Consider the following 21,697-nt stretch of genomic DNA (forward strand, 5'->3'; position numbering starts at 1 on the left):
TCTGCTTCCGCAGACAGTTTTTCCAGGTCATGTGGCCAGCATGACTAAGCTGCTTCTGGCAAAACCAGAGCAGCACGTGGAAATGGAGTGGTACCTATTTATCTACTTGCACTTTGACGTGCTTTCGAACTGCTAGTTTGGCAGGAGCTGGGACTGAACAATGGGAACTCACCCCGTCCCAGGGATTCGAACCACCAATCTTTTGATCGGCAAGCCCAAGCAGCATAGTGGCTTAACCCACTCTCCAGCAGGATGTCCAATATGATGTCTGGTGCAGGGTAGGCAGGCACAGCTTGACCAAAACAGCCTAGTGGGCCAAATTGGGGAGGCCAACAGGCCAACATTGGCTCACATGCCAGAAGTTCCCCACCCCTGATTTAAAAGGTAGGAGCTGGTGGGAACATCTGGAAGAAATCAGATTGGCAAAGGTTTCTTTCCAACTGGCCAGGACCCCTCAGATTATAGTGGTGTTAAGGAGCCAGACTTTTTCAGTGGCCCATTTGGGTCTGGAGTGCAATGATGTGTGGTCTCTGGGAGTATATAAGTATGTTCAAGTAGAAAGGAAGCATTCCAGAAATCTGAATACCAGTCCACAGCAACAGATTCTGCAAAACAGGTCCAGAAGAATGTATGGCCCAGCTGCAGTTTCTGCAATTGCTTCTCAGTTACTGGAAGCACTAAACACAGAAACCCAACTATACCTGTGGGTGGGTTGATTCACCAATTACATCCAGCATTCCCATATTACACATTGTGGCTAGTTGCTGTTTTATCAGCGAAAGCCTGCCTGCTCTCACATTCCTAGCCTGGCCACAGGGGCATATGAGCCACACCACACCACACCAGGCTTCTTCTGTAGTCTTATGTATTTGAAGTGGGTAATGGGGGCCCCTTGGACACAATGCTAATTACAATGATCACCCTCAACAGTTATTTTATTTATTTCATAGAATTTATGCACCGCTTGGTTGTTTCACACAAACACAGAGCAGTTTACAAAAGGATAAAGCAGTGATATTATCAGTAAAAGCAACATTTTAAAACAATCAAAAGCATATTGGCACCCAAATCAGCATTCTAGATATCTGGGTAGGCTTGTCTAAACAAAAATGTTTTTAGAAGGTGCCAAAAAGGGTACAGTGAAGGAACATGCCTGGTGTCAAAAGGCAGGGAGTTCCAAAGTGTAGGTGCTGCCATTAAAAGATGAGTTATTATAAATGTGAAATGAGTAACAGTGCAGTGCCACAGATCAAAGTGGTTGAGTGTGCATATATGGGGTATAAAGCGTATAATGTATTTCAGTGGTAAAGCATGGGTTTTCCCAGGGGAGGTGCCAGGACCAAAAGAAAAATGGGGGGAAAGAAACCAGCTGGACAGGGGTCTGGAAAACACAGACCTATGCCTAGAAAGTGTGGAGCAAAGTGTGAATGAGCCCTTAGTATATTTTCTCTCTCTTTATGGTCTAGGCTAATACAGAAAAGGGTTGGTGTGTAGCTAAAGATTTGTTCAACACTAACGAGCGAGATTTACAAGATTATCAAGCTCAATTAGCATTAGTGTCGCCCTCCAAAGGTGCTTAGTATGGTTTTCTTGCACTAAACTTTTAAATCTGGTATTATGGAGAATAGCTTTTAAAATTACATTATGAAACAATTAGTTTCAAGTTAAGACTCTAATGATCAGGATAAACCTTTTCTTTATCCCAAATTCTCCATGTGCGTCCTAAACCACTGTGCTCTGCTGCCAAGAATCTGTACCTTACAAGCTAATGCTGCGAGGTTTTTCTGCAGATCCACTTCCTACATGGGATCAGTTCTGGTTTTTGAGGCCTACAGATCTGGACAAGGTGCTTGCGGCTGTCTATCTGACTTCCTTCTTGGATCTTGCCCAACATAGCTCTTTTGGGCAAGGCAATGGAGAAGTAACCAAATGAGTCCAGAGCATGAGGAATACATCTTTATTAAGTCAATATTTTGATTTGTGCCCAGAAACACACTGGGAGCCACACTGGATGTGATCCTTCCATTCACCCAAACCTCCAGGCTTCCTAGTATGTATCACTCCTATGTCTATTTATTCAGATGACAGGAGGGCTGGCAGGACTGACATATGCTAAGCTGTCCCCATAATACAAGAGGTGATATTGGGCACACCATCCTTACACTATCTGATGGCACACTCCAATTTGGGTTGCTTTGTCCAGGCTTCCAGTTGTGCAGCTTTCAAAAAATGAAAACAGAAGTGGCAGACTCAACATATTCTTGGCTTGTCTGCTATTATTGTGTTGTTGTTGCTGCTGCTGCTGCTGCTGCTTTGGTGTGTCTTTCAACTACTTTGCAAGGGGCTGGGCTGTGTAAATGACAGCTGTTATTTCTATTTGTAGCACTAAAAATAATGCACTCATCTCCAATGAACATAAAACAGTAATTTGCATTGCCTTGAAATGACTCCAAAGGCTTCAGAAACAAATAATTTTTTTGCCAATTAAGTATTGAGTAAGCTTTCTTAGAGTCACTAATAGCAATGTAATTATTGTAATTCTTAGTATTTCAAATTGTAGTTTCCTATAATACTGAAACAACACTATGCTATGCTTCTATTTTTACTGTGATTCAGGAGCCCTCAGAGAATGTTTCCTGAGATGATTGCTGCTATATTAATTACTAAAATTGCCTGAAGGTATTATATATTTTATTTTATTTTCGTCTTGGTTTTTGATCCAGAAGGATCCTCAAGGCAGCTTACCTAAAATTACTAACATATAATTACGTTGTTGTTGCTTCTCTCTCCTCCAACACTTAATGTACCTTGGAAGCAGCATCTCTCCCCCCGCCTCCGTTAACATTAGGTTGTTGTGGCAGCTCCCATTGGCTTTCATCCTAGCTCATCCCCCAGCTGCAGCAACTGTGTGGTCCTCTGTCAGGTGATGTGCTTTTTACTCTTGTTGTCCTCCATGGACTGATGCTGTTTTACTATCCAACGGCCAAAAAGAAGGAGTCAAGTGCAGCTGTTGTGCCTCAGGTGAATTTGTAGTTGATGGCATTTGGATGGTAAATCCTTAAAACATATCTGGTACATCATGAATACAATCCATCCAAACTTGCAGTGCAGTGTTAAGCATGTTTACCAGGGCTCATCAACCTGGAAAGGGAGCCCATATACAAGAAGAAAAACTCTGATCCTAAACCTTTGCTGCCTTGCAGAATATCTTCAGGACAAGAAAAGGCAAAGGAATAAACCCTACACAAATCAGAGTGGAGTCCCTAAGAGTGGGTGGCACATTGTACGTCTGCTTCAAGCAACTCCTGCAACCAAGCTGGTGCCAAAGAAATTGCCTGGCTTTCCTTTGGACCACATCAGTGAGGCTGATGGTAGGGGGTCTTGTCCTCTGAGCAGAACTCTCCTCACCTCAGCGGACAAACCTCAAGATACTTTGGGCAAGGGCTTACCCAGGGGTCAGCAACCTTTTTCAGCTGTGGGCTGGTCCACTGTCCCTCAGACAGTGGTGGGCCAGACTATATTTTTGGGGGTGAAATGAACGAATTCCTACGCTCCAGAAATAACCCAGAGAGGCATTTTAAATAAAAGCACACATTCTACTCATGTAAAAACACGCTGATTCCTGGACCATCTGTGGGCCGGATTGAGAAGGTGACTAGGCCGCATCCAGCCCCCGGGCCTTAGGTTGCCTACCCCTGGGCTTACCGATTAGTGATGCAACACCAATACAGTAATAGAGAAAGGATGTCCTCAGATGCTTGCTAGCAAATTTCTGTCTTCTATCTACTGCCTTCCAAAAATATTTCAGGAAGCGCAGGAGGAAACCTCAATTGCCTAATGGCTTGCAGTACAGACAGGAAGGGGGTGGGGAAGACTGGATGAATGAGAAAAGCACTCTGCTGTTCTCATTTGTACATGCCTCTGACCTCTCTTTCCAGTTTCCCAGAACAGTGTGGGCCTCCCTCACACCTTCTGAAATCTCTTAGAGAATGAAAGAGTTGTTTCCATAACAGTGGAATCCAATCCAGGAAATGACACTGTGTGTAAGAGACAGAGACAGAGACAGAGACAAAGGGAGTCAGATTTGTAGTGGAGAGAGAGCAGTGAGCAAAAGGATTTTGTGTTATTGCCCTCTGTCCCTTGCTTGTGTGCCATGTTTAGGGGTTGTACTTTGTTGGGGGGGGGGAATAAGAAATAAAGATTATTAAGCCATTTGATTAATTATTAAATAAATTAAGGTAACCACAGATAAAATTTTTGTTTACTGCGGGCTAAAATATAAAAATCCTGGCGTATTGGGTTTTAAAGCTTCTGTTTCATTCACGATACTATTTTTTGAAAAGATAATCTTGTGGATTGTTCCAGGTTCTAAGGACATCCTGGCAGGGTAAACTTACGTTCTTTTTGCTGGCTACTCTCATTAAGCAAAGTGGCAGCATCAGTCAGGGGGCAGGTGCTGAGGGCTGTGGAACAAGGAGTGCTGCAGTTTGCTTTGCTATCACCCAAGCTAATCTGCTGCCCTCAGGATCCTGCCTCAGTAGTGAAGTAAGATTCAAGTGCCAGTCTGACTGGCTTATGTATGAGGAATGGACAGTTGCATGATTTTGTCCTTAGCTTCAGGCAGCAAAATGACTCAAGACTGGCTATCCCAGTCTTTGGTTTACCTGCTGAGGTACGTCTCATTGAGTTCAATGGGGCATATTTGCAGGAAAGTACCGGTAGTGTTAATTGGGACGCAGGTGGCGCTGTGGGTTAAAGCCTCAGCACCTAGGACTTGCCGATCGAAAGGTCGGCGGTTCGAATCCCTGCGGCGGGGTGCGCTCCCGCTGCTCGGTCCCAGCGCCTGCCAACCTAGCAGTTCGAAAGCACCTCCGGGTGCAAGTAGATAAATAGGGACCGCTTACCAGCGGGAAGGTAAACGGCGTTTCCGTGTGCGGCTCTGGCTCGCCAGAGCAGCGATGTCACGCTGGCCACGTGACCCGGAAGTGTCTCCGGACAGCGCTGGCCCCTGGCCTCTTAAGTGAGATGGGCGCACAACCCCAGAGTCTGTCAAGACTGGCCCGTACGGGCAGGGGTACCTTTACCTTTACCTTTTTACCGGTAGTGTTATGTATTGAAGTTCTCACCCTGGCCACCAGGAGTATTGTGTATATAGTTTTCACTCAGGTCCACACGTCAGTTACTTTAGGTGGGAAACCCTGTGTTGTTGTTGCTACAATGTTGACAGCCGGCTGCCTATAAAAGCAGGCCGGCTGAGCTGTTTGCTGTTCAGTTCTGTTCTGGCCTGTGAATAAACAAGAGCTGTTTGAAGAATCGCTGTGTTGTCTGATATGTTCACCCACAACTTAACAGGTAGGTAGATTGTTGCAGCCATGGTTAGCTACCCTCAGCCGCCTGGCTTTAGAACAGCACTGTGAGTGCTGTTACCAACGCAGCAGGTGCTATGGTGCTTGGAAAACTGAGCAGACAATAATGACAAGGGAAACCAGCCAGTTCATTTTTTGCTTTGCTTTCTGGCTTCTTGCCAGAAAAGCAAAGGGCAAGACCTTTTCCTTTGTTTCACTTTCAGCTCCTTTGTTTTTAAAACATATTTTTGGTCTGCTGTGCCAAAGCGTGAAAATGCACTCTCCACCCACACAGTTGAATGACCTGAGGCTGCACAGTGAGCTTAACTGCTGCCAATTGACTTTCCAAGTGAGAGTGGCAAGTCCCTTTGTCACCAGAAGCCATAACTCAGTAATGGCCCTTCAGCCACTGTTGCAGCTGCCCACCCAGTACTGTCACTGCTCTGCCACTATCTGAAAATGTTCCCCCTTTGCTTGTTTTTACTCACTTCCAAGTGCAGCCCACCTGCCTCTGCCATTCCTGACTGGGATAGCAAGCTGAAGCAAGCACTTGGAGCTGGGGTGTGGTGCATCTATGGGTCTGGATTATCTGGACTTTGTAAGGTGTGAGTGTTGGTTGTTGTTTTTGGTGTGTGCATGTGATGATGATGTAGTATAATTTTTGTGGGTTCTATGCTTGTGTGAGTCAGTTAAGATGAGATACGGTGGTTTGCCCAAGGCTTTCTAGGGAGCTTCATGTTTGAGAAGAGATTTTAAACTGGGTTTTCCACCTTCAAGCCCCAACCTGAGCCACACTAGCTCTGCACTCGCAATTAGCAATTAAGGGTATCTCAGTCCTACTAGAGTCTAGGAGTGGTACAGAACTATTTAACAAAGCAAGGTGTCCATTATTCTGAAAGATAGATCTTTTTTCTCCTGTCATCCCTTAGGCCTTGCTACAGTCTTACTTAGATCTATGAGGAACTTAGCCCAGGAACACAGGGAGCTGCCTTAAGTCAAATTGGACTGTGCGTCCATCTAGGGGATTATCCATACTTACCTTCCCTCTGCTCTTTCAAGGCATGGTCTGCGATTTAGAGCTCCATGTCTGGGCATTCCCTTTCTTTTTGCTCCACAGCTTTCCCCACAAAAGCCCCTGCCCTTTAAAGTCTAATCAGAACAAACAGCAACCTACAGAAAACCTAAATTGACATTTGCTCTGATTAAAGACTAAAGAGTGGGACTTCATGGGGCCAAAGAAAGAAAGAAGGTAAATGTAGATAAGCCATAGCTCAGCATTGCCTATTCTAGTTGGTAGTGGCCTTCCAGGGTCTCAGGCATGTTTTTTCACACTTTCCACTAACTTGATGACAAGGATTGAACCTGATGCCTTCTCATGCACAGCATATGCTCTACTGACACTCAGCTATGGTATGTCCCTAGAATTCTCAAGGTGGGGGCTTACATCTCTCCCAAGCTCCATGCCACACATCTCTGTTGAAGATTTAAGACAGCAGAGGCCCTGGTAATCTTCACTTCCTACACACTGCAGTCCAGATCCTGCTTGGGTTCCCCTTTGGCTACTGCCGTTAAAAGAGGTGGGAGACCAGAACTTCTAGATGCATTCATAGATCTAATATCATGACTGTTTGGGCCCTTGCAGAGAAGGGAGAAAGAACAGCTTTGTGCCCCAAAGACCTTACAGTCTAACAAATGTCAATAGAGAGAGGGGAGGTGAAGATGAGAGAAACAAGCAGCAGAAAGAAAATAAAAATGGGAGAGGCTGAGGAACAAGGGACACCAATGTGCCTGATTGGCATTTGCTTATTTTCATACCCTCCAAACTGACATTGAAAGTGTTAGTTTCTCATTAAAAGTTAATCTTTAATGACCTATAGGGAGCAGTAGTCAGAGCCCCCAGCTGCTGGGACAGGAACAGTGCCTGCATTCATATACCGCATAACGGAAGGGTTGGGAGAAATGGAATAGCAACAGGTGTGAATTTATGTTCCTTGGGCACACAACAATTCTCATTCAAAGAAGCTGAGTGGAAGGCAGGCTTGGCTACAGAACACCATAGAGGAACATAATCAGGTAATCAGGTAATCAGAAACCCCAAATGCATTATGCTTTGACTATCGTTTTTAGCTTTTTGGGCTTGTGCACAAATTTGCAAACTGGAGAAACTATCATGGGTGCCACACACAAAATGCAACCAAATACACAGCACAACTGACTTTATTTACTGCAGTAGAAGACTTCTTTCAAACCTAATTTTGGCAGAGGTAGTGAACTTTGGGAATCAGGGAAGCAACCTTTTATTTTATTTTTTAATTCTTTACATTTATATACTGTTTGATTGCAAGGGGAAAAACTTCCTCAGGTGCATGTTCATTCATAGTCACCACAATGTCTCCAGCAATTAGCAACCACAGAACCATAGTATTGTAGAGTTGGAAGGGACTATGAGGGTCCAACCCCCTGCAATGTGGGGTTAATCTCAATCCTGAGATTAAGAGTCTTATGCTCTACCAACTGAACTATAGGAATCTAGGAAGCTGGCTTACGTTGAGACATAAATTGGTCCATCTAACTGTATTGTCTACTGAAACAAAGTGGCTCTCCCGGGTTTCAAACAGAGGTCTCTCTCAGCTTAACAGTAAGGAAATTCATTAACAACAACTCCTCATTAGGACTTTGGCTACCATTATTGTAAAAGGTAAAGAGACCCCTGACCATTAGGTCCAGTCGCGGACTCTGGGATTGCGGCGCTCATCTCGCTTTATTGGCCGAGGGAGCCGGCGTACAGCTTCTGGGTCATGTGGCCAGCATGACTAAGCCGCTTCTGGCAAACCAGAGCAGTGCACGGAAACGCCGTTTACCTTCCCGCCAGAGTGGTACCTATTTATCTACTTGCACTTTGACGTGCTTTTGAACTGCTAGGTTGGCAGGAGCTGGGACCAAGCAATGGGAGCTCACCCCATTGCAGGGATTCAAACCACCGACCTTCCAATCGGCAAGCCCTAGGCTCTGTGGTTTAGACCACAGCGCCACCTGCATCCCTACCATTATTGTAGCCAACCAAAAATGTCACAAGATAGTATGCAAGCTTTCAAGTTCTCTAGAACTCTTCATTAGGCTAGCATACCACCTTAAACTAATATCCAGCTTTGCACATCTAAAAACTGCATCATTTCCTGTGTTTTCTTCCTATCAAGGAAGAATAACAATAGAGTTTTATATTCTAGAGATGTGGAATTGGCCATGGTATGAAATTTGAAAACTGTGTAGCACCTAACAGAGCCCACTTTAAATGTCTGCTACCTCCTCCCACATGCCATATTAATGCTCTTACCAGATGCAGACTCTACTCACCTGTAAGACCAGTAAGTCCAGGGTCTAAGGTTACCTAGCTGCACCCCTGAGCACAGGACAGGCTAGGAAGTGCAAATGAACACAAAACAGATTATTATCCTTCAGCAAAATTATGATGGTGGTGATTCAAAGCCTCAGGAAATAATTGTTGACATGAGAATGGGGTTGTTACAAGTGTGTGCCTATTTTCACCTGTGAAACGTTGGAGGGGTGGGTTGTTTTTTTTGGGGGGTAGGCTTCCCGCCCTTCTAAAAAAGAGGACCCTCTCTTGGGCTAATGAAGGTTTATCTGAATTGTCAGCTCCAATGTCATCTTAGACCCCTCATTGTTTTCTCTTGTAGGATTAGCCAGCAATGCAACTTCTCATATGAATTGTCAAAGACAACACACACACTCATGGATTTCCTTCCATCAGTGGCACCACGTCACTGCAGCCATAGCAACCGCTTTCATCTTAAAGGCACAGGAATGCGTAATGCTCCAGTTGCATGAATTCAAGGCAGCCGCTTTGTTAGCCTTCCTCAACAAGACAATGAATGATAGATTATTATGTCCCGTCTGGGAAGCGGTGGGGGAGAAACTCTCCTCTGGGATGGTAGTGCTGACTCAAGGATAATTTATTTCACTGAGGGAGGGTGGTACGAATCTCTTGGTAAGAAGAGAACAAGAGCAGCACAATTTGTGCCTCCCAGCCTGCATATTTTTCTTGTCCGCAGCAACAAGAACCAACTGTTCAGAAATATGCTGCCGTCACCAATATGGAAATAGATTGCCTGATAAGGAGCTACTGAAATAAACTTGCTTTGTAAAGACAATGGAAGCGACAAGTACCTGAATGAGAGGCTTTCACTGATTCTATTTTGTAATTCTTCTAAAATACTGAAGAAATGACCTTTAATTCATAGTTGTCCTACTATTGTATTTTTGTATTTTTATTCGTTTTTATCCCTTGTGGCTTTAAATTATGACAAATACAATGAATTTCAACATGACAAAAAATAATGCAAGTGTTGTGGAGTTTTGTTCCTAGCTGGCTGTCCGGAACTCTGCTCTGTTCCAGGATATTCCGTTCTATTAACCGTCGCCCTTGGAGGTTTCGTGCCAACTCCTCCAGCATTCCATGGCCACTGGGTATGCTCGGTCTTCATTGAAGGGATTTCACACATGAGTTCCCCTCCCCCCTAAGTTTTTTGGTACTTCTGCAAACCCTGAGGTTTACCTAAGTCTGCTGCTACCTCCCTCTTGATATTCTTGATATCCTCTTAATAGACATTCTATTAAGGAGTAGAATATCTTTATCATTACTAACTATACAGCTCTTTATATTCTGAACTGGAGGCAAAGTTTATTCTTGTTGCTGAAGAATACTGTTCCTAGCAAACTAAAGATCATTGGATAGAATAACGTTTTTAACTGTAGCTGCTTTTAGAATGTTTTTAACTCAATTGTTCCCAGCATGTTTTAACTGTTCCACAGTGTATTTCTTCGGGAGGAAAAGAAGGTCAATCAATAAAATCATCCAGTCAATAAAATAAGCTGTGTTACATATCTAAGTAGGCTCAATAATAAAAGATCTCTGGAGGAAAGGACGCCAAGGCACAAGATTGCCAGTGCATCAGATTTATCATCAGAGGTCCCTCTCCAGATGCATCTGCCTTCAGAGATTAGGTCAATGGAGGTTGGGAAGAGGCACTCTAGGGTTATGCAAAGACCACAGAGAGGCATTGTCTCCCCTGGAAACTTGCCTGCCACCTACAATTTTTGGTGGCAAGGGAAGACCTTTTTTGTGATAGGGATGGAACAAACATTCAGAGCAAATGTGTTCACAAATGCAATCACTTCTGCTCAAATTATAAAGAGTCAGAATGGCGCAGCCCATCTCAAGCATCGATCTTGATCATCTGAGTCCACCATTCTCCACTGCTGAGGTCCCCATCCATGCCTCCCAAGAGGGCAAAGAACTCAGCTTAGGAGACAGAACCAGGATGACAGAGGGATTCATTAAAGATGGGTTGAAGCCTGTAAAGTGGGATCTTATCATGGACATGTGTGCGTGTGCGTGCGTGCCCACAAAAAATTATAACAAAGCATTCCCAAAAGTCAAAATATGGACCACTTTGTACTAGGAATAAGTACAAGGACATTTAGTATAACTGTCACTTTAATTACTTTAAACACGAAGTAGTGGTTATCTGCTGAATAAAGAGTGCCTTTCATTCCGCGCAACTGTACAGACCCTGTATTGTTCCTTCAGGCTAAGGTAAAATAGACAAGAGAGTATGTTTGGTCTGCCTATAAGGAATAATCTGCTGAGAAACATCCTAAAAACTTAATAAAAGAGCTTCACAGGGCACAAAAATAATAAAAGAAAAATACTCCTATGGCTATTTTCTGATAAATCCAATGGGTGAAACAGGTATAGGCTTAGATTTCAATTGTGAAATTTATACATGATGGGTGGGGTGGCAGCAGGAAAGAAAAGTGCAGAAATGGCTAAGAAACCTTGGCTAATAAGCAGGGATGGTGCATGGAAGCTATGATGCAGCAACGTATGGAGGGCCACTGGTTCTGATAGTGGCCTAACATGTTCCTAATACTCTCATCAAAGAAGTGGCACATACCTGGGTGGTGGCTAGCTATGTACTTAAAGATGCCACAAATAAAGGTCCTAGGTGTGAGCTTGTGTCATGTTTTGCATCCAACAGAGTGTGCACTGTTCCCTGTGCTTGGGTATGGGTGTGCCTCTAGTCTTTTGAGCCAGGGATCAGGCAAGAGCACAGCACACAAGAGGCTGATAAAAGGCTAGGTCTGTCTTTATGCAATTTGCAGGCCTTTCTGCTGTTGCTGTCCATGCCTCTGATGACTATACATGCCTTAGGACAGGGATGGGGAATCTGCGGCCCTGGAGATGTTTTTGGACTACAGCTCCCACCATCACCAGCTGGGGCTGATGGACGTTATAATCCAACTGCCTTGGGAGGGCCTTAAACTCCTCATCCTTGCTTTAAGCATCAAAACTCAGCAATGTAATCTTAAGTGACTTTTTAAAAAACTACTTTGTGACTGAAGGTGAGTGAAGAAGGAAGAAGGAAGAAGGAGAGTTTTGGTTTGATATTCCACTTTATCACTACCCGAAGGAGTCTCATTCATTCTCCTTTCCCTTCCTCCCGCACAACAAACACTCTGTGAGGTGAGTGGGGCTGAGACACTTCAAAGAAGTGTGACTAGCCCAAGGTCACCCAGCAGCTGCATGTGGAGGAGCGGGGAATCAAACCCGGTTCACCAGATTACGAGTCCACAGCACTTAACCACTACACCACACTGGCTGTGACCGTGATGGTTATAACCTGGAAGAATGGGGTGGGAACACTACATTTTTCTTCTGCCACTGCTGAGTAGAAGCCTAAGAAGGTGGAAGGTCCAGAAAGTTACTGACCAAACCGAAAAGACTCAGTTCACGAAGTTTAGCAGCTACAATACTGTGATGACGGAGGCGTAAAGTACTTGTGCTGCACAGCTGCAGTGTGGATAACATCAGCCTGCATCCATTACGGCTGACCCCGATGCAAAAACCCTTTTGTATAACTTGTACTGTGACAACTTCCTTCACCAAGTTGCCGCTCAGTGGAGGCAGATGGCAAGTACAATGTGTCATGACTGTTGTTGAGGACAAGCAGGGATAAAGAGGGCAAGAAATGTCACAAGCTTGCACTTCCTATTGTCCCTACTTCTTGTCATGTCCAAAGCTGATATTTAGGAGTAGCCAGTGTGGTGGGACAGTGCTGCAGAGCTGCTGTCCTGGCACTGATGTCATTGCAATTTTCCTGAATGGTGTGGGGGGCAGGCAGACAACAGGCAATAAGCTGAAAAGCGAGGTAAAATGTTTTACATACATAAATGAATAGAAATCCAGCGTAAGATACTATCAAACTAGAAAAGGAAGTGGGAGGAGGACATATCTCATGCACTAGCCATCAACTACCATGCAGGGTTAGTGCTACCAGTGCTTGACTTTGTGGAGTTTTGATAGTATTGTTTTTTGCCACATAGCTCCTGATAGCTGTTATAACACAAACTGATTCAGCATGATGGCCACTCAGGAAAGCCTTTACCTGGGAACACTCATGCAGCTGAGTCCCATAAGGAGCTAAGAATACCTTGGTTCACAGGTACACCTAACATAACCCACTACAGTATTGTTATTGTAGCTTCAAAGGAGCTTAGTCCCAAATACAATGGAACTCGGTGGGATTTATTTCTGAAGAAACATGCTTAGAATCTGGCTGCCTGCATATTGCTAAAGAGTTGTGCATTTTTAATCACAACAACTATGCATATGAGCGGTTTTTATCTGAGTTATTTTTATCTTAAAGAACATCTAGGTGTTAGCTTCACACACATTTCTATCACAAAAGAATGCATGTGCATTCAAATTCTCTCACCATCTTATTCCTACAGAGCTGCCATGGTGAATGGATAACAATGCTATATGGATGAAATACCATGAACTCCATAGCTCCTGACCTTTGTTACAATTGGCAAGAAACTAAGAGATGTAATAGATCAAAGTCTGAATTGAATCATTAATTACAACATGTTAGACAAGCAGAAACCTGCCAGTGCTCTCATTGTTTTAGGAGAAAAAATTAAAAATGCCTTTTTAGTTAGCCAGGTGACAACCAAAGGGGGGAAAAACAGAGCCGGATTGAGATGCCCAGGCTTGCAAATCAATAAACAGACATAGGCAGCTTATGAAACATCCTCTTGAGTTGACTCAGGATATTAATCTGCCTAGTGCAACAAAAAGCAAAAAATCCAGAAAAAAATTGCATTTCTGTTTTGCTTGTCTCTCACCTATTACTGGTGGGTCAATTCCTGAAAAAGATTTGAGAGTAGGAGGGGCAGGAAAACAAGGGAGGTGCAGGTCTGAAGTTTCATAACCTGGATCCAGTATTTCAATTAGGCACCATTGGTTGTCAGAACAGTATTCACTATCACCAAAATAATATAAGGCATCGGGATAGCACTTTCCAGAAGGTGGGCTATGGAGATTCTTTAAATGAGAGATTCTTTGACTTTACTTCATGCTCACAATTGCACAAATAACCATAATTAGTTGCAGGATGCATATTCTGTCAGGTCAGCCTGGATACTCATCAGATATGTGGATGATACTAAGCTGGGAGGGGCATAAGAGCCAACTTCAGTGGGCCGTGGGTGCTTGGGCACCCACAAAGTCAATGAGCAAAGCCAGAGAGAGGCAGTCAGCCAGCCTCTGCGGCACAGCCCCCGAGAATCAGTTCAGTTCCACCCTCCGCAGCCAGCGAGTCACCCTTTTCTGGGTGGGGCTTAGACATGGAGGTAGAGTCTCTCTACCTCCAAGTCTGAGCCCCTCCCAACGGAAAAGGATACCTCTCTGGTTGTGGAGAGGAAGAGTCACCATCAGCCGCAACACAGATGTGTGACGTCACATGCACACACCTGCACATAGTGCGTATGATGTCACATGCACAACATGCAATGTTGCACTGGATTTTTGGAGGAGCCCCCCTCCCCCAACATGATGTGATGTTGCATGTCTTGTGTGTGACATCACACACATTATGTGCAGGTGTGTGTATGTGATGTCACACATCCGTGTTATGGCGGTGGGCCCCCACAATCCTGAGGGTGAGATTGCACCCCTGGGGAGGGGTAACTAATGCAGCAGAAGACAGAATTGGGATTCAAGATGACCTTAACAGATTGGAGAACTGGCCCTAAACAAACAAAATGAATTTCAATAAGGACAAATGTAAGGTTCTGTACTTAGGCAGGAAGAACCAGATGCACAAATATTAGACGGGGGGGGGGACACACACCTGGCTTACTCATCAAATATGTGGATGATACAATAGCCACCTTCAAATATCTAATAGAAGATGGAGCAAGTTTCGCCTGCTTGAGAGTAGGACCCAAACAAATGGCTTCAAATGACAAGAAATGAGATTCCAACTAAACATCAGGAAGTGCCCTACCTGGGTGGATGGGGCAGCCAAGTAAATTTCGTTGTCCCTGAGAGGGGGCAATTACAATAAAGATATTATTATTATTATTATTATTATTATTATTATTATTATTATTATAACTTTCTGATGCTAAGAGCTGTTCAGCCATGGAACAGACTCCCTTGGAAGGTGGTGGACTCTCCCTCCTTGGAGGTTTTTAAGCAGAGGTTGGATGGCCATCTGTCATGGATGCTTTAGTTGATATTTCTGCATTGCAGGGGGTGGGACTATTTGGGGTCCCTTCCAATTCTACAGTTCTATGATTCTATGATAGTGATGTTGTAAACAGACATCCTAAGCATAAGTCATTGTATTCTATGCTTTAGACACACCAGACACTATGCAGAGAACTTCTGTCTTAGGATGTTAGATGACTGGGCAACTTGGTTTTCAACAGAAGTGGATTTAGGGGAGCATGACCTGCCTGGTGGTACTGTGCCTGGATGGTCATCTGTCTTGAATGCTTTAGTTAAGATTCGTTCATTGCAGGGGGTTGGGCTAGATGACTCACAGGGTACCTTCCAACTCCTACAAGTTTATGATTCTTCGGAGAAGTAGTTCAAAGTCATTAGCTTTACCTAGAAATCTATGTTGATATGAAAGATGATGAAATGTATTTAAAGAATTTACTGGCATGCTCTTGCAGCCTTCTTTGCTGCTCTCAGTCACTGGTTATGTGACATGCTGTAGACATCTAGAGCAAGGCAAGTCTTTAACACATGCTTTGGCAGCCCAGTGTGACATATCTGTTGCTAGTTATTCATTCCTACTAGGCCGAAGGTTAATGCTGGTCACTGGCATCTCATGGCTTAAAACTGGTGTTTGCTGTTATATACAAGCATATTACAAAGCTGCACTTCCACTGCAGATATGTGTTTTGCTGGCTATTTATAATGCACCATGATTGTAAGCATATAAGCACACAGAAATGGTACTCATGCCAAATCAGAAGTCAAAAATAGACTTCAAGGGTATGTGACGGCAAAACTGCTATACGGCAATTGATGGAACTACAATTTCTCAGTTTCTGTTCTTGTATGAATAATTTAACTTATCCCATACGGTTATGAAGTAACAGATAGGTAGCCGTGTTGGTCTGCCATAGTCAAAACAAAAAAAATTCCTTCCAGTAGCACCTTAAAGACCATTTATGTCCGGACATAAATCAGACATCAGGAATCACAAGACAGAGAAACCAGTAGGAGAACACTTCAATCTCCCAGGACATTCTATACAAGATCTCAAAGTAGCTGTTTTACTACAAAGGAATTTCAGAAATAGACTGGAAAGAGAAGCTGCTGAATTGCAACTTATCACCAAACTTAAAACCATGGAGAGTCCTGGTCTGAACAAAGACCTTGGATTCTTATCTCATTATACATGACAAAGCCATTTTTCACCTTCTCACCCCTTGCTTTTTCCTGTAAGACCTATTGCAGTCGTTAAGAGTCGTCAACAGGCTCATCACAGCTATCTGCCAATCACCCATTCCCACCACCCTTCTGAGTAATACCCCTCCCCACCTTCTCACTATATAATAGGGTCTGGAAACTTCTGTTTCAGTGTATCTGAAGAAGTGTGCATGCACACGAAAGCTCATACCAAAAACTAACTTAGTTGGTCTTTAAGGTGCTACTGGAAGGAATTTTTTTTGTTTTGGTTATGAAGTAAGTCAAGGATATATTTCCAAAAGGTAACATCAGTGGATAGAAGACCTTCTGGCTTGGATCTATTTGTCTGGGTTTTGTTGGTCACAGCCTGATCTTTTTTAAGTTTTCGGAATAAAATAAAATTCAGAATAAAATGTTTCTACAAAACAACATTTCTATACGACATGCAATCCCTGATGCTTCTGCTTCTCCTAAAGCCATATCAGACCCAAACATCTCCACAGTTTCCCGAGGCATAGGTGAGTTAGTCAGTATCAGCAAAACAACTACTTTTGCAGCCCCTCCAAAGGCTTGCCATACATCAAGAAAATTCCTGATGTGCCCTGACATCTCCAGCAGAAACGGTTTGTTCCCAAAAAAAGTATCCAGAGCTGTTTTTAAGGGTTGAACCCACGTCACGACAGAGCTAGTGGGGGGAAAGGTGCCATTTTCAACAGAGAAGTGGACAGGAGAGGTGTTTCAGTCTCCTCCTGCCTTCCATTTCACCCCACAATAATCTATTTCATCACTAGCCAATTTTCTCTGTGATACAGCAGCATGTGCCTGAATATTTTGATGGCACAGAAACCAGCTGTGGTGATAGTGTTGCAGAGGAAAAGCAGTAGCCTGCAATGACTTGTATTCAAACCAGGACTCGGGTCTGAAAGATGTAGACATGTTGCAGAGTAAAAATAAACTGAGTATATCCGGGCATGTACTTTCCAACCATCACTGAGTGAACTCAACCATACATTATAGAAGTATATCCAGACTGAATGCCACAGCATTGGCATAGGCAACAGCACAAGGATATGACTTTTAAAATTAAGCTTGGATCTCACATACAAGCATAGGGTTATGATTCTATTGACCAGTTAGCTATTGTGTAAAAACAAGTGCCCTGACCTGTTAGATAAGGCGAAGGGTCCATCTGCTCCAGCACTGCTTGTGGACATCCAGCCAGCTATTGTGATATTCATAAGCAAGGTCAGAAGGCAACAGTACTCCCCCACCAGATGCCTTCTAACAAGTATCCAGAGGTACGCCGAACCTGAAAATTACATTTAAGCTATCATGGAAAATAAGAGTTTTAGGCATACACTCCATAAATTTATCTAAACCCCTTTAAAATCATATTTGCCATGGCCATCATGGCCACTACACTGGGTCTGAAGTACTAAATGTTTTGTATCACTAACTGTCTAAAGTGGCCAAATCATTATTCCTGTGGACATGTAAGCCCACTCTCTTTTGCTACCTTTCCGTTCTGGAGAGTTTTGCAGAACTTGAAAGCTTACATAGTCTTTGGTAAACACACACAAGAGGTAGTTATGCTGGCCTGTAAAGGGGGGGGGGATCCAAAATCCACATTAGGGTGATACCATTATTAGTCTAACTAAAATGTTACAAAATAGTGTGCAGGCGTTTCCCAGAACGCTTCAATAGGCTAGATAGTAAACAAAGAGGAAGTAGGAGAAGAAGAAAAAAATGGACCAGCAAAGCCAACAAATCTACATCAGGTTAGAAAGTTAGATTTGTTAAATTTATAGAGATCACTTCTCCCTACAAAAAAAACCCAAATCATGTACAAAGTAAAAATACAATAAAAATGACACAAGCATGCTAAAAAACACAGAATAAAATATAATAAATGGGTTAATCCCCATCACAGCCACCCACCCACCCATTCTAAGATGAAATAAAAACAGGACAAACATTTAGAGTCTTTGGAAGGAGACAGCAGATTGAAATTAGGGCCTGCTAGGAACTTTGTGGGTTTCAGGCTTCATCCATTAATAATAGAAATGATGGCCAATAATAGAAATGGGAAAATTAAAATGGCAGTATGTTGAAGGCACTAGAAATCCTTATGGCTTATTTTTTGGGTCTGCAATGTTTCATAAATATTATTTTTTGCATAATTCATTATAAATCTGAAAAGTGCATGCTTCACTCAGGGGCAGATTAGGATTGGGTGAGCAGTACACACACACTGGGCAATGAGCCGAAGGGACACATCGTCTCTAAGGCCAGTCTTGTTGATTGCCTTTGATTTAATTGTGTTCCCTTAGACAAAGAAGATAACAAAAAGAGCTGCTTGGAAAAGCAGACATGATGCTACAAATTTACCTAGGTTTTAGGCCACTATACAGTAATGAAATGGGCCTATATGCTGGTCTGCTGGACGAGTAGGGTTAATTGTTCCTCCAATGTCACTTTCCATTATAAATCTCCCTTCCCGTCTTTAACTGATATGTATTGAAGTTCTCACCCTGGCCACCAGGAGTATCATGTATATAGTTTTCACTCAGGTCCACGTTGGTTACTTTAAGCGGGAAACCCTGGGTTGTTGTTGCTACAATGTTGACAGCCGGCTGCCTATAAAAGCAGGCCAGCTGAGCTGTTTGCTGTTCAGTTCTGTTCTGGCCTCTGAATAAACAAGAGCTGTTTGAAGAATCACTGTGTCGTCTGATATGTCCACCCACAATTTAACATTAACTATTCTGTGCCTATATGGAAATGTTTTCTCCAAAGCGGGTTCTCCTTCATAGAGAGCATGTGTTGTGGTGGGAGTAACCATGATTTCCCCTGTTGCTGGGCGGGTTAGTTTGGATGGCCATGAGTTTGATTGGGCACCTCCAATGTTGCTGGGGAAAATTTATTGTTGCAATTTTATTTGATTGATGGGGGTGCTATATAGGTCCCTGTGCGCAGCGTTGAGGTTCCTCTTTTCGCTGCGCACATTGGATTACTCGCCCACCCTCCCTTTCTTTAGGGTTTGTTCACACTGACCTTGCTATGCCTTGTCAATGTGGTGTAGTGGTTAAGAGCGGTGGACTTGTAATCTGGTGAACCGGGTTCACTTCCCTGCTCCTCCACCTGCAGCTGCTGGGTGACCTTGGGCCAGTCACACTTCTCTGAAGTCTCTTAGCCTCACTCACCTCACAGGGTGTTTGTTGTGGGGAGGAAGGAAAAGGAGGTTGTGAGCCGCTTTGAGACTCCTTAGGGTAGTGATAAAGCGGGATATCAAATCCAAACTCCTCCTCTTCTTCTTCTTCTTCTCTTTCTTCTTCTTCTTCTTCTTCTTCTTCTTCTTGTCATGGGGGCGTCTGCTTTAGAGCGGGGGCCCGGAAGAATTTTACTATTTGGCTGATTGGCTGGTGCCATTTGGGTTTTGCCTACTGCGTAGCAAATCATCACAACTTGTAAGGTTGTGGTTAGGCATTGGTTAATATTTGGTTGGTGGAGGGGATGTGGTTGGCTGTGCCTGCTCCTCCAATGCTGCTTCTGCAAAGGTATTCCATTAAAGGTATCCAGGGGCTCGCCATGCTTTTGTCCGAATCCCTGGCAAGGGGCCAGGGCCACACAAGAGCCCCTGGGAGCATTTGGGGAAAGGTGAGAGCCTGGCACCCAGCTTTATTCTCTCCCCAAAATTGTTTGCCCTTACTGACTTCCACACGGGTGTGGTTGTCAGTTCTGTTCCTACCTCCAAGTGGGAACAGACGGTCGCTAACCAATGCCTAAGCAACCACTCACATACTGTAATTCAATAAAGTTGTGGCCAAAATTATGCCAAAAACCAAAACAAAAATGATGTGTGAACCGTGTTTTTTAACAATACAGTGGTACCTCGGGTTACAGACGCTTCAGGTTACAGACTCCACTAACCCAGAAATAGTACCTCGGGTTAAGAACTTTGCTTCAGGATGAGAACAGAAATCGTGCGGCGGCAGCAGGAGGCCCCATTAGCTAAAGTGGTACTTCAGGTTAAGAACAGTTTCAGGTGAAGAGCAGACCTCCAGAACAAATTAAGTTCTTAACCCGAGGTACCACTGTACAATTCACCTTTCCACTTAAGGCCATGGAAACCCACTGCCTTATTAAGGCTGGATTGCTTCTTTAGTTAACAAAGAGGTTCTGAAGAACACATTACAGATATGTGTGGCATAATTTCTTTATCCTGAGTCAGTTCTAGCACGGTGCTGTGTACTCTGCTGGGCAGAGGCTATTCAAGTTTCAGGAAAATGTATTTTCCAGCCTTTTTACCAGAGACTACTCTTAGAAGTAGAAGAAATCGGTTCCCTTCAAATGTTTTGTACTACAGCTCCTATTATCCTGTAACAATAGCCATATTTGTTGGAGCTGACAGAAGTTGTAATTAAAAATATCTAGAGAGCACCAGGCTGAGGAAGGCTGAGCTAGGAGTTAAACCTGGTACTACATGCACAAGTTGTCCGCCTTTTTTTTTTTTTTTAGTGCACTTGTATGACAGAACAGCAAACGAAACAAAGGTGTATTTACAAACTATTCACAAAAAGGGCTCATCCACACTTCCACTTGTCCCATGATTTCTGGACACAGGACAAAGGAAGAACCTTTTGGACCCGTGCCTAGAAATTACAGGGCAAATGGAAATGCGAATGAACCAAAAGAGGGAGAAAAGTTTGCGCAGCAAAAAAAGCAGAATGCCATTGAATACCAGCTGCTTGGAAGTGCAATGGGAAGAGTGTTTTTGTGCTCAGATCCTGCTTGCAGGCCTGACATAAGCATCCATTTGACCATAGTGATAACAGAATGCTGGACTAGACAGGCCCTTGGCATGATCCAGCAAGCCTGGTATGAAAAATCCAGTATCTGACAACCATATCTACTCATGCTAATAATATGCAGCCTTGTAAGCTAAGATTGCATTTCTATCTCACATGAAAGAATAAGGAAGGATTTAACTGGATGTTGACTACACATCCATCCACTGTTGTAACAGAAAGGGGAGAGGAGGTAGAAAGTGGGGTTTTCATTCAAGGATTAGGCAGGGAACGTGCGCTTAAACCTTAGGAATCAATTAACAATTTTGCCTTGGTATTTCCCAAAACAGTTCAAGGATTTGGCATACTCATCCAAAACAATTAGAATCACATTCTGTTGATTTTAATGGACCTTCATTCGAATTTTGAATGAATCACTAAATTCCACTATAGCTTGCTGCAGTTTTGTTTTGTTTTTTACTATGTAGTCAGAAAAGGAACTGTGACTGTTGTGATCTCAGATTGGATGAAATGGGGGTGGGGAGAGATTCCTCATCCTCTGTGTGCTATATACAGCAGAAAAACAAAGCCTTGTTGACTGTGTTCTTCCTTTTCATTTGATAACATCTTGTACGTAACTTCAACCCCAAAGAATCAGTTCTGAAGTCCTACACCAAATATGGTCATGTCTTTAAACTGGAAGTTGAGGGGATAAAATCATGGGAAGAGTTCAAGTTTCAATTATTTGCATGCCAAACCAGTCTATTGAGCACACA

General features: G+C 43.5%; 1 protein-coding gene and 1 long non-coding RNA gene across 4 annotated transcripts in view; one reads left to right on the top strand and one right to left on the bottom strand.

The window, feature by feature from the left end:
- The window catches only part of LOC307207716, a 32,090-nt gene that overhangs the window by 5,826 nt on the left and 4,567 nt on the right, over positions 1-21,697 (bottom strand). The window contains exons 2-4 of one of the 2 annotated variants that reach the window (XR_013834790.1): positions 18,668-18,823; positions 17,302-17,446; positions 5,102-5,284 (exon numbers count right to left, since the gene is read on the bottom strand). This is a non-coding gene — a long non-coding RNA (uncharacterized lncRNA). Of the gene's footprint in view, positions 1-5,101; positions 5,285-17,301; positions 17,447-18,667; positions 18,824-21,697 lie in introns of those variants that run through there. The other variant, XR_013834789.1, reaches the window with a different exon arrangement.
- Positions 1-21,697, top strand: part of ACSL4 (acyl-CoA synthetase long chain family member 4) — a 79,126-nt gene that overhangs the window by 5,807 nt on the left and 51,622 nt on the right. The window lies entirely within an intron of this gene.

Source organism: Podarcis cretensis (assembly GCF_951804945.1).
Source record: "Podarcis cretensis genome assembly, chromosome: Z".
Taxonomy (NCBI): domain Eukaryota; kingdom Metazoa; phylum Chordata; class Lepidosauria; order Squamata; family Lacertidae; genus Podarcis; species Podarcis cretensis.